This window comes from Phyllopteryx taeniolatus, chromosome 1 (assembly GCF_024500385.1).
Source record: "Phyllopteryx taeniolatus isolate TA_2022b chromosome 1, UOR_Ptae_1.2, whole genome shotgun sequence".
Taxonomy (NCBI): domain Eukaryota; kingdom Metazoa; phylum Chordata; class Actinopteri; order Syngnathiformes; family Syngnathidae; genus Phyllopteryx; species Phyllopteryx taeniolatus.
In genome coordinates, this window is record NC_084502.1 from 8,810,394 (window position 1) to 8,822,427 (window position 12,034).

At 41.2% G+C, this 12,034-nt stretch overlaps 1 protein-coding gene and 1 long non-coding RNA gene across 3 annotated transcripts in view; both read right to left on the reverse strand.

Moving 5' to 3' along the window:
* Nucleotides 1–12,034, reverse strand: part of rerea (arginine-glutamic acid dipeptide (RE) repeats a) — a 165,655-nt gene that overhangs the window by 134,005 nt on the left and 19,616 nt on the right. The window lies entirely within an intron of this gene.
* On the reverse strand, nt 5,375–9,757 carry LOC133476614 (uncharacterized). 2 transcript variants are annotated; one of them, XR_009788188.1, is made up of 3 exons: nt 6,026–9,757; nt 5,780–5,897; nt 5,375–5,637 (listed from the first exon to the last, which is right to left on the reverse strand). It is a non-coding gene; the product is annotated as an uncharacterized LOC133476614 (long non-coding RNA). The 2 variants fall into 2 exon arrangements; XR_009788151.1 differs by having other exon boundaries at nt 5,780–5,878; nt 6,026–9,567.

A 12,034-nucleotide genomic window follows, 5' to 3' on the forward strand; every position in this document is an offset into this window, starting at 1 on the left:
AAACGGTTTAGTTTTTTTTTATTTTTTAAATAACTTTATTGGCCGTCAGATATTTACAGGTCTACGCCAAAAGACCCGCGACAAGTCGAAAAATAAACTAGCTTTTGGATTAAAATATACCGTGCACGATGGTGACGCGGAGTAAATGTCTTTTGCGGAGCCGATCAATGACGTCATTGATCCGATCGGCGAATTATGACATTAAAGCCGATCAGCAAAAAATGCTAATTATCCGCCGATACCGAGAAGGCCGATAAAATTTTATTTTGATATGGGTTTAAGACACTGGGAGACTCCTGTCTTTGAGTCACATAGATGGTATTGTTATTAGTTTGTCGACATTACGCAGGCACCTGCGGACTTTGCGTTTGTTCAGGAGGAAAGTTCAGATCAGCTAGATACAGCAATGTTTGTCCAGAATCAGTTGGACAGATATGGTAAACAGAAAAAAAATTAGAAAAATAGGTGGAAAAAAATTAGTCAGAAAAAAAGAAAAAAAATAGTCAGAAAAAGAGGTGAAAAATTTTTTTGTCATAAAAACAGAAAAAAAAAGTCAGAAAAACAAAGCCCTCAAAAAAATTACTCAGAAAAACAGGAGTTTTTTTTTTTTTTTATCCAAGTGAATGCAATACACTTCTGTATTTTACAGTCAGGGCTGAGTGTAAAAAAAAAAAAAAAAAAAAGGGAAAAATGTCAAGCACAGCAATAACGCCTTCCTTTGACAGTTTTTATGTGAGTAATACAGTGTTCATAACAAGCGTGTAAAAAAAAAAAAAAAAAAAAAAAAGGGCTGATTGACGGCTTCACTCTTCACCCTCTGTCCACCACTTCTTTCCCGGATGAAACACATCAATGTAAAAACACATGAATGCAGCAGCCTATCCTCCATTTTCTCCTTCTCCTCCCTTAGCAGAGGCAGGGTGAGTGACGCAGTAAATACAGATGCAGCGAGCGGCTGAGTTCAGCGGAACGCTGCCTTTCATCTACCATGAAAGCGTCGGCTGGTGCCGAAAATCAAAACGCTGTGGCACGGGCAAAAAGCTTGCATTCCCTTTAATAAATTGCCAGGGAGAGTAGAAAACGGGGCAGTCAGATTTGCTCTGCATTGGCCTGGGCAGGCATGGCTATGTAGCAGCTGAGAACGGGAGGCAGAATCAAATTGGGGTGGGCGCCCCCTCAGGCACAGGCTGGTAATATGCCACGCACGTATCCACCAGCGTCCAATGCGTGCAGGTACAAAAAATATATATATAAATAAATCAATAACTGGCTGAGCTCTCAACGGGAAGTGCTGGATCGTGTCGACGGCGACACCGGCCACTGGAGCTGCCAAGGTTAATTATGCCTCCGTTAATGTTGTCAGACAACAAAAGGGGTCTGTGAGCTGACCAAAGGAGCTGCTCTGTTTCAGAAATTCAAGAATGAAATGCTCATTCCTAGGTAACATGGCACAAATGTGAAGCTTTTCTCCTCTTAATATAACAGATGATAAATAACCAAAAATAGGCTTTGAGTGGCAATTCTTGGCACAGTTACCTCTTAATTCTACCATTCATAGAGTTGTGCGTGCGTGTGTGTGTGCGCGCGTGCGAGAGAGAAGGATAAGGCAGGCTGCTGCTTTAGAAATTGACAGCTTTTTGTTCTGATCCCACAGCTGTCACGAGAAAATGAGAGCGCCAGAGTGAGAGCGACGCCATCAATGGCAGCCCGCATAAGCATAAAAGCCCTGTTAAACACACACACGCGCCCCTTGACACTGCAGCATAAGTCGAAAAACGGGGTTGGGCTGGAGATGCCCCATGAGGACAGTGCTTAGGTGCACATTAAAATATAGGATGCAGATGGGAATAAATCACAAAATACCTATTCAGTGTTCACAATTCCACTGCACCGCAGAGGCCGCTAACACCATTACCGTTACCTTGCTTATAATCCCATTATGAGCAGTGTGTGTCCTCGTCAATCAGCCATTTTCATTTGAGCCTTCTTTATCACCATTACCACTGCAGTAATTGGGGTGGCGCTATGGAGAGCCAGTGCAGTTTTCCTCCATGTGGGAGGTCAAGAGGAACGCAATTGGTTGACAACGATTGCGCTCCGGCTGATTAGGCCACGGGCTGCCATTGAATACATTGAAGCGTTTAGACTAAAATCTCCAAAGAGCAGTTGGCCTCACATAACAAAGGAGAGCAGCGAGAAAGTAGCAAGTTGCTATAAACATGACAGCAGGTCATACATTTCAAAAAATAACAATTTCCCATCTAAATACAAAAAAAATATATATATATATATATTTTTTTTTTTTTAAATCACGAGACTGCCGCCATGTCTTAAATGTTTGCTACCTGTAAAATGACTGAGTGAACTGCTACAATCTAGGATGTGGGCTTGATTTATACTACAGGTCCAAGTGCCAAATCCCTATTTACAGTGGGGCAAAAATTTTTTAGATTTAGTCGGCCACCAATTGTGCAAGTTCTCCCACTTAAAAAGATGAGAGAGACCTGTAATTTTGATCATAGGTATACCTCACCTATGAGACAATATGAGAAAAATGAAAATAAAAATCCAGAAAATCACAGTCTGATTTTTAAAGAATTTATTAGCAAACTGAAACAAACGCCGATGATGAAAATTACAAGCCGCTCTCATCTTCTGAAGTGGGAGAACTTGCACAAGTGGTGGAGGCCTAAATACTTTTTTGCCCCACTGTATGTGTATGGCAGATTTTTTTGTAAATATCTCCATGTACATTATTAGGTGACACCATTTAATAAGAATGTGTTTACATCAACACCTGGCGGTGACAACACGGCAAAGTAAACAATAATACATATTAATGAGGGGTAACCTCCACATTACTCCGCTGAGCACCGTCAGTTGGACCATATGGGCATCATATTTAATGGTTGATGCTTTCGCTGTAGTTTAGATTTACCGCACGTGTTTTTAATGTGTTTATTTATGTTGTCTAGGGTGCGTTTGTGGAGCTAACCACTGCATTTACGCTGCACTTGCGCTGGCAGATGTCTGCCACCTATCGCACTTGAAACCACATTTGCAAGGGGTCTAACGCTGATCTGAGGTAGAGGACATCAGATTACACGCATTTTCTTTTCTCTTCAGACTGCAATGACGCATAACTGTGCCAAAAAAATCGTCACTGTCACTTGAACAATCTTGCGCAAATCCAGCCTAATCTCTCATATGATTACTCGATTTTTGGGGGTATAAAAGAGAACACACTGGTGTGATTTAAAGCACGTAATTGAATAGCCTTTGCCTGAACACAAAGGCAAAGGATGGGCAAAACATTCTGATGAGCTGACAATTGATTGTTGAGGAACGATGTCTTGAAGTAATCTGAGGCAAAATGGAGTGCACTACTGAAAACAACAGTGGCACTGCTGATTAATTATCAATTAGTTTGTAACCAGAAGAAAAACAGTAGTACATCAACTAATAGCTAAGGGAGTCATTTTTCTAAATGTGACATTGGCATTGTAAGAGGGGTTCCGAACATAGAGAAATATATTCACCCCGTTCCCTCATTCATTTAAGAATGATAAAAAGAAGTTAATGTCCAGGCTGAGTGCGGATTCTCACTCAAATTTATGGGGGACATTATTTAGCCATCATAAAACATACAAGTCGATTGACGCATTGTTAGCATGTTGCAAAAATACATAAAATCACAAGCAAGGAGGTGCAGATAGATTATGACACTATAGCGCTTAAAAGTGACGGACGCATTAATAAGTAACACACAAAATGGCTCCTCTGGTCCCTGCGCAGCGATGGCAGCCCTTTTCCTCATCAGCAATTGTGGTGTTTACACAGAAACTGAAGTGCACTCCTGACTAAAAATGGAGGGACTGAGCGGATGACGAAACACAGGAGAGGTTATGGAGAGACGGGGAGGGAGATGTAGTGAGAGTGAGATGACGACGGGCCTGAGGGATAAAACCATGGAGGAAGGCAGGGAGACAATCACTTATTTGCAGAGGCCTAACGTCTTGATCCTCAATAAAGAGGTGAAGCTGATTAGGTTTATACCTAACGGCCGCTTGTATCGGCGCGCCTGTCGCTGAGAGCACAAATCGCCGTCGAGTCAGGTTTCACCTCCTTTCCATTTGAAACGCGCCAGCTCGCTCCTCACTTGTCTCTCCTGCTCGCCTTTATTCAACACCACACAGCCTCGTAAAGCACCAGCCTGTCAGAGTGACAGATGCAGACACGACCGCTGACCTAAATCACTCTTTTCCACCACATTAACCCTCATGCCCCATCCACCTTTCACACAAAACACTGAGCAGCGAAAACAACACAGACAAACACGTCAATACCATCCTTACGGCAGACTGCATAGTGAGAATACACAATGTGCACCCAGTCCTTCCGAAATTAAAATGACTCCTTAACTAGAGACTCCCAATGCAATCTGATCAGAAACGTTGTCAATAGCATGCAAATTTCAAACAAATTGAGGACTCTGATCAACTACCCAAACAGCCAGATACTGCATACCTGTGTTTACAACCATCATTGAGCCAAGGCACCCATTTTACAAGAGAAAAATCTCACAGCACACCAACAAACGAAAATGTATGTTTTTGCTCTGCTGAGTGGCTATTAAAGAAATAAAAGCTCACAAAAAACAAAGATCTCCGTATTGCTTGACGATCAGTATTTTTATAGGTTGCAAAGAGGCACACGTCTGGCACATTTTTTTCAAAATCAAATAATCTGTAAGTGATTTTTTTTAGGATAACGTTCAGTCAATCCTACTGTTGTAAAATGAATTTAAAACCAGATGAATTGTTTTAGGATCAAACTTTGTGCTATATCTAAAGTTGAAACTATTAATATATTATATAAACATCTTGGGGGGGGGGGATTGATTTTATGTAGATTTTACAAGAACACTATATAATTTCATGTAGAGTATCTGAAAATAGTGATGGGATGATAATAAACTGACACAAACTGTGTCGGCACTGTATTGACACTGTGTTGGACACTCAATAGTGACCCCTGCAGTGGTTCTAAAATCATTGCAGGTAAACAAAATGGAAATAAGATGGAAAAGCTTGCATGCTGCAAACCCAACATCAGCCTGTGAAATAATATTTAATCGCTAGTCCTTTACTTAAAATATGATCTCATCATTGTATAATTTCATTTACTCAATTTGTTTGCCGAGCTGTTTATGAGAAGAGTTTAAAGTTTTCTTAAAACCTTGTTTGTGTACATGTTAAAATTAGTCGGTATGTAAAATATAGCAAATTTGTCTGTAATAAAATGCAGTTAAAATTCTTATGTATGGAATGTTGTTAACGTAAGTGTTCAATCATACGAAATAAAAGACTAAAAATGGATTTATGCATTTTTATTGAGGAACAAACGTTTTTGAAGCGTCTTTGCTCCAAGGCGATTTCTCCTCTTAGACACCAGTTCCCCTGCCTTAGAAAAAAACTCTCACAGGGTACAGATGAAGATGGTGAGCATAAAAATTTAAGTGTGAGTTGATAAACTTCAGGAGCTCCCTGAATCCCTCATTGTCAACAATAGTGAGTGGCTGACAGTGTTTGATGATCATGTTGACCACAGCCTCATCCACTGCTTGCTTGTTAGGAACTGCAAGCCAAAAGCAAATATTTCGTTAAAAGCTTATTAAAGGACTGTAATTTTGACAAACAATATTACAGTCACACAAAGCCTTTTGTGAGTAATCAACTATTTTTGAAAATTCAATTTTTTTGTGAGAATTTCAACATACCTGGGGTACTCACACGAGTATCTGCCCATTCTTCATTGCCATGCCGAGCTCTATAATGCCTGAGCATTGATGAAGTGTTCTTATTGATGTAAGATAGCTCTGTGGAGCAGAGCCGACACTTCAACAACAATAAAATAAAAAGTTAATTTATCTGAAAACAATTCAAACCTCTTACCAGAAAATAGTACAAACATATTTAATTAAAAAACTAACATTAAACAACGCCCAAAGGAGAGAAAGATTTACCTTATTTGGCATCAAAAGATCAAAATTATTCCAGACTGGGGAAAACTTCTTGGAACGATCCATGAAGTCAGTGGAACAAGGTGAGGGCAAGCAAAAATCCAAAATACAACAGTAACAGCAAAACTCCATCCAACAAATCCGCAACATGTCGACACAGTTTGTTTCCTTATAAACACAACTTGGCGCGGCACATCCAAACGACACACTTCCTGTATAGGTCACATGATTTTTTTTTTCTTAAAGCGATACACGCACCAATACGGGGTTTCACTCTTGTGTGCTCGGCACAGTGCTGACGTGCCAGTGTTGTGCGTCCCATCACTAGCTGTAAAAAACCGAAGAATGGAGAGTCTCTGTCGCCAAAATACAGTCCAGTACAGTCAAGGAATGCAGCCAACAGCGTCTCAAACATTGACAGGCTCTCCTTTATCTCTCCCGTTTCCTCTCTTTGTGTTATTAAAATCGAGCTAGAGCAGCCAGGGCAATCCGCTTCTTCCTTCACAATCGTACTATGTTTGTGGTTCAATACAAAAATAATACAAGTGCCTCAAAACATTGCTTCCCAATAAGAACATCAAGGGGTTGCAGTTTTTCCGTTGCAGCGAGTTGGTATAAGTTACAGGGTCAGTCGCCTGGTGTGCAGTTGTGAGTTGCCAACTGTATTTTTTTTCACGATTGACCAGGTCAGTCACATTCCTTCAATTGCTTGCGTTTTTTTCCATTCTATTTTCTATTTTATCCGCACCAGGGCTAGGTCCCTACCCACCGCAAAAAGTGGGTATTACTGTATTGCAATGATATTGATTGAGAAACAAGGAAATTAATGCAATATGACATCTGTCTGTGTACCAAATATGTTACAAAGGAATTACATAGTCTGATGTGTCATACATAGGAGAAAGTATGATAAAAAATAAAACCAAATACATGGTATTATATGCCCTGGTGTACAGATACGTCCTACAAAACACAGTGCTAACCATTATGCAAACACGCCGCCTACCTGCGTGAATTACAGTGGGAAATAGCCACCATAGAATGTCACAGCGATCCAGATACCACAAAAATAGGCTTCCTAAAGGCTGTGGGCAGCACAGTGATGACAGCATAGCAAGCTAACGGGGCGCTTTGTAAGTTTCTGGTGATGCATTGACATCATTGTCACATCATGGCTTTCCAGTCTATCACCCTAGCTTTGATCTTCTTCCAGACAAAGCGTTAACTGTTTTAGCAGAAAGAAGTCATCGTTAATTTATCTCAATTTGGAGATGCATATTGTCTTTTAATTGAGTTTATATCTGATGAGTTATTACATGTGATAAAGACTGCATCCCCACTCCCATCAAAGTCAGGAGATATACTACACGGAGGACTCCAGGCAAGTATAGAGAGTAGGAAAGAATTAGCTCAGATCAGAGCAGAGTGATTATATGTACACATTCATGTCAGCAGTGAGGCACTAATTAACTTCTTTAGACATTCAGTCTACTTTGAATCCACTGGCGTTTTTCTTTTTTTTTTTTTCTTTTGAGTGACACATCTGTCAAGTATATGTGGTTTAAATTTAGTAGCAATTGATGAAAAAAGCTGAAGGACAGGGCAAGTTTGTTTTTGAAAGGTCCCTTGGAAATGGACAAAATGAACCTAAAATGGCCGCTTCAAACCACACTACTATACTTCCTGTTTCACTGTGTGAGTGTATTCATAGTAGAAATTAAATTTACAATTTTCAAAATTGCATGTTCCGAAGGCCCGTCGCGCACACAGTGACGCGGCTGACTGAACTTTTCACGCAGTGTGTGAGCAACTAGTTTTCATGAGTGGCCAACCGTCGGCTACTAGCTTTGCTGCCAATTGAAATTTTAACTGCAGGTAAAAGATGTCGCAATGTCACAGATGTAAGAGCCAATTAATAAAAAATAAAAAATGCCGTGACGTGTCACATAAATTTCACAATTTGGCTGCAACTGAGCCACACCCAATACAGTGTGTGTGTAGAGAGAGCGAGAGATAGAGAGAGATAGAGAGAGAGAGAGAGATAGAGAGAGATAGAGATAGAGATAGAGATAGATAGATAGATAGATAGAGCGTTTTGCAATATTACTATATAATTTCATGCAACTGTAGCTGAAAAAGCAAAGTGTGCAGAGTTTCTGTCACCAAAATGCATGGGTGCAGTCAAGGAATGCAGCCAACAGCCTCTCAAACATTGACAGGCTCTCCTTGAGCTCTCCCGTTTCCTCTCTGTGTATTATTCTAATCGAGCTACAGCAGCCAGGGCAATCCGCTTCTTCCTTCACAATCGTACTATGTTTGTGGTTCAATACAAAAATAATACAAGCGCCTCAAAACATTGCTTCCAAATAAGAACGCCAAGGGGTTGCAGTTTTTCCGTTGTAGCGGGTTGCTATAAGTGACAGGGTCAGTCATCTGGTGTGCAGTTGTGAGTCGCCGAGTGTATTTTTTTCGCGAATGACCAGGTCAGTCACATTCAGCCGTTTCACTCGGCGTGCGGTGGGCCTAAGTGTAACGAGGAGGATAGATTTACAACAACAACAAAATCCATGGGGTGGTGCCAAGAAATTTTGCCAATTGCCCTGCAGTTTTGTGTATGGGAAAGCCCTCAAAATGTATTTGGCCTGAGAATAATATCTACAAAGGAATGACGCAATTTCAAGAGAGCCTTTATACTGCTTGCTTGGGCCCTAAAAATGATTTTAACGGTGCACAACTAAGCACTGACACAAAAAGAAAATAATTTACGACGTAAAATAGCGTTAGTGTGAATACTCACCACCAGGACATACATTACACAATCAGTCGACTTACAGTCCATTGATTTTCTAACTAGTGACAAAAAAAACATTCATCCATGATGGAGGCAACATGTTGATAATCAATAATACATAAATTACCGGAGCCAATTTTGATCAAATTCAATTATCATTTATTAAAGATGCAGCGAGAGAGGGAAAGCGTGTGGCCGGCCAGTTGGGCGTCATGAAGGTGTGCAGTGGTAGAAGAAGCCCGGGGAGGACGAGCGTAAATGATTCATGGTTTGATATCTTTTCTGGATAATGGGCTCCTCCGGGGAGCTGCTGGGGTTCTTCAGCAACTACAGACGGCCTCCCTCGCTCTCACAGTGCCTCAGCGCCACTGCCCGAGATTTTTGCGGTTTGCCTACCATGAAAGGCGGTCGAGCAAAAACCAAAGCAGGATACGTGCATAGAAGCAAGCTGCTTAATTCTAAATCATCTAACAATATCATGGGGCGCACAAAGGAGACACGCAAAGAGAGGAAATATAACAAATGCTTCTAGAGAGAGAATTCCAGAGATACAAGGGATGCTTCTAAGGGGAATAAGAGAGCATGCTCCTCCTCCACCAGCCTACCACCACCCCCACACACTGAGAGACAGAGCAGGGGGAAAAATGAAGAATTAAGGGTGTAACGTGTTGGGCTAATCATAACATAGGCAGTTTAGTGCCATCTTGCATAATTAAATGCTTTGCACTAACCACCTAATGCATACTAATTTGGAACAATCCACTCGAGGAGTTGGCAGACCATGAAGCTCCCTGCGAAGGAGGTGCTCGTTTCTCTCCCAGTACTTGCGTGCGTGTCAGTGTAAATGTGTGTGTGTGTTCGTGTGATACACATACACACGTCATCTCACACACACACACAGACACACACACACACACACACACATTTGAAGAGAGGCTAAGGCGCTAAAGGGCAGGCTGTGGACTCAGGAAAAGGTCAAGCATTATTACAACAACACTAAATAAACAGGCTGCTCACCGCCCGCAGCATCGTCGTGGTGGATGCAGCGAGTGGACACCTACACGCGGCAGAGCTACCTTCCTGTCGGGATGGCTGAGATTCACATTCATCACATGTCTTTATCCACATATCCGTCCAGCTGACATGAGGACTGTCATAACCTGCCTCGACTTTTATCCCGTTGGCTTTATTGCGCTCTTCCTCCTTGCGTCGCACACAAGCACATGTGCATGCACGAGGGAGGGAGGCTGGAGTGCGCTTTAAAGCACATTAATATTAATTGCAGCACTAGCCGGGGAGATTACACAGACACGATGCCCCAGTGAGGCAGTCCTTGTTTTTTTTTGCCCCCCTCTTTTTTTTTTGTTCACAGCACCACTCATCTGCTCGATAGCCACAGTGAGACTGCGGAATGATGAACATTTCATCTCTGAATCACTTTTATATTAGTCGGGGCTCACCCGCACTGTTGAGAGAAATTTTTGTTTGTGTGTAGACACTTTAAGTGGGCGTGTGTGTATGTGTGCGTGTACAACGTGTGTGTGCGCGCGCTGAGTGATAAAAAGTCAGGGAGATGAATTATTATGTTAGCGGCTCCATCACCAGCAGTAGAAATGTGCTTCAAATAACAAGAGCGCTTAAACCAAGCTGCTTTTATCTCCCTTACTACTCCTGGCTTGGCTACCTTTTATGTTCTCTGCACTGAGAGCACTATTCATTCAGCTATGAGCTCCGCTAAATATGGATATAATCTGCTGTTGAGGGAAAAGAATAGTACTGGGAAAATCTATCAGTACTGCAATATTTTGATTGGTAGAGTATCTTTACCCCTATATCAGACAAATACTGTCATCGCCTGACAACCTCGTAGGTGTGGTTGTACACTACACGAGTATTTACTACTGTGATGTGAATCTCTCTATGCTCAGAATGTCACATTTCTTGCTAAATCATGTCAGAAAACACATCAAATCGTTTGACTCATCTCCCTGATCACCGGCCAAAATTCTACACCAAAACAAGTTTGCAGTTAAAAATGCCACAGGCGTCATTTTAAGTCACTTGTGTAGCCGTTTACCACGTTTACACAGTGGTGCCTTGAGATATGAGTGACCCGACTTACAAATTTTTCGAGATACGAAATGTTTTTCTGCCTTGACTTGGGAGCAAAAATCTGATATGTGAGCGCTGTATGGTGGCAGTGAACTTAACTCACTTCACAACAAGCATTAGTTCAGCAGATAGTATACAATTTTTCAAAAAAGGCTAAAAGCTGTTTAATGCCATTCCCAGTTGAGGTTTACTGCCAAACTAAACAAAACAGAATTACACCATGTATTTAAAACAACTACACAACTTTGCCATCCACTAGCTTAATGCTAAAACTCAATGCAAAATGCCATAGACAGGCCAACGAATAACATCAACACTCGCGGTGAAATAACCCTTTAAGCGTAGGATATTTGAACATAAATGGTGCGCCAACATGTAGACAGACAATACTCACAGGCATACAGCGGCTGAAATAAGTATTTAACACATCATTTTTCTCACTACATATATTTCCACAGGTGCTATTGACTTGAAATTTTAACCAGATGTTGGGAACAACCCAGGTAATCCATACATACAAAGAAAGTAGAACAAATAAGATCAGACATGTCTGTAATAATGTGAAATGAAAAGTATTGAACACGCCAACTGGTATTTAGTTAATACATTGTACAAAAGCCTTTGTTTGCAATGACAGGTTCAACTAGTCGCATGCATTGCTCTGGCGTGATTATAGCCCATTCCTCCACACAAACAGTCTTCAAATCTTGAAGGTTCTGTGGGCTTCTTTTGTGGACCATGAGTTTCAGTTCTTTCCATAGATTTTCGAATGGATTCAAGTTAGGTGATTGGATTGGCCATTCTAGCAGCTTTTTTTTTTTCTTCTTTGAAGCCAATTGCGAGTTTGCTTGGCAGTATGTTTTGGATCATTATCCTGCTGAAATGTCCACCCTCGTTTCATTTTCATCATCCTCGTAGATGGCAGCAGATTTTTGTCAAGAATGTCTTAGTACATTTGCCCATTCATCCTTCATTCAATAATATGAAGTTTACCAGTACTATTTTATGAAAAGCAGCCCCACACTATCATTTTCCCCTCTCCGAACTTCACTGTTGGTATGGTGTTTTTTGGGTGAGTGCAGCATAGTGCATAACTCACAGTTTTCCTT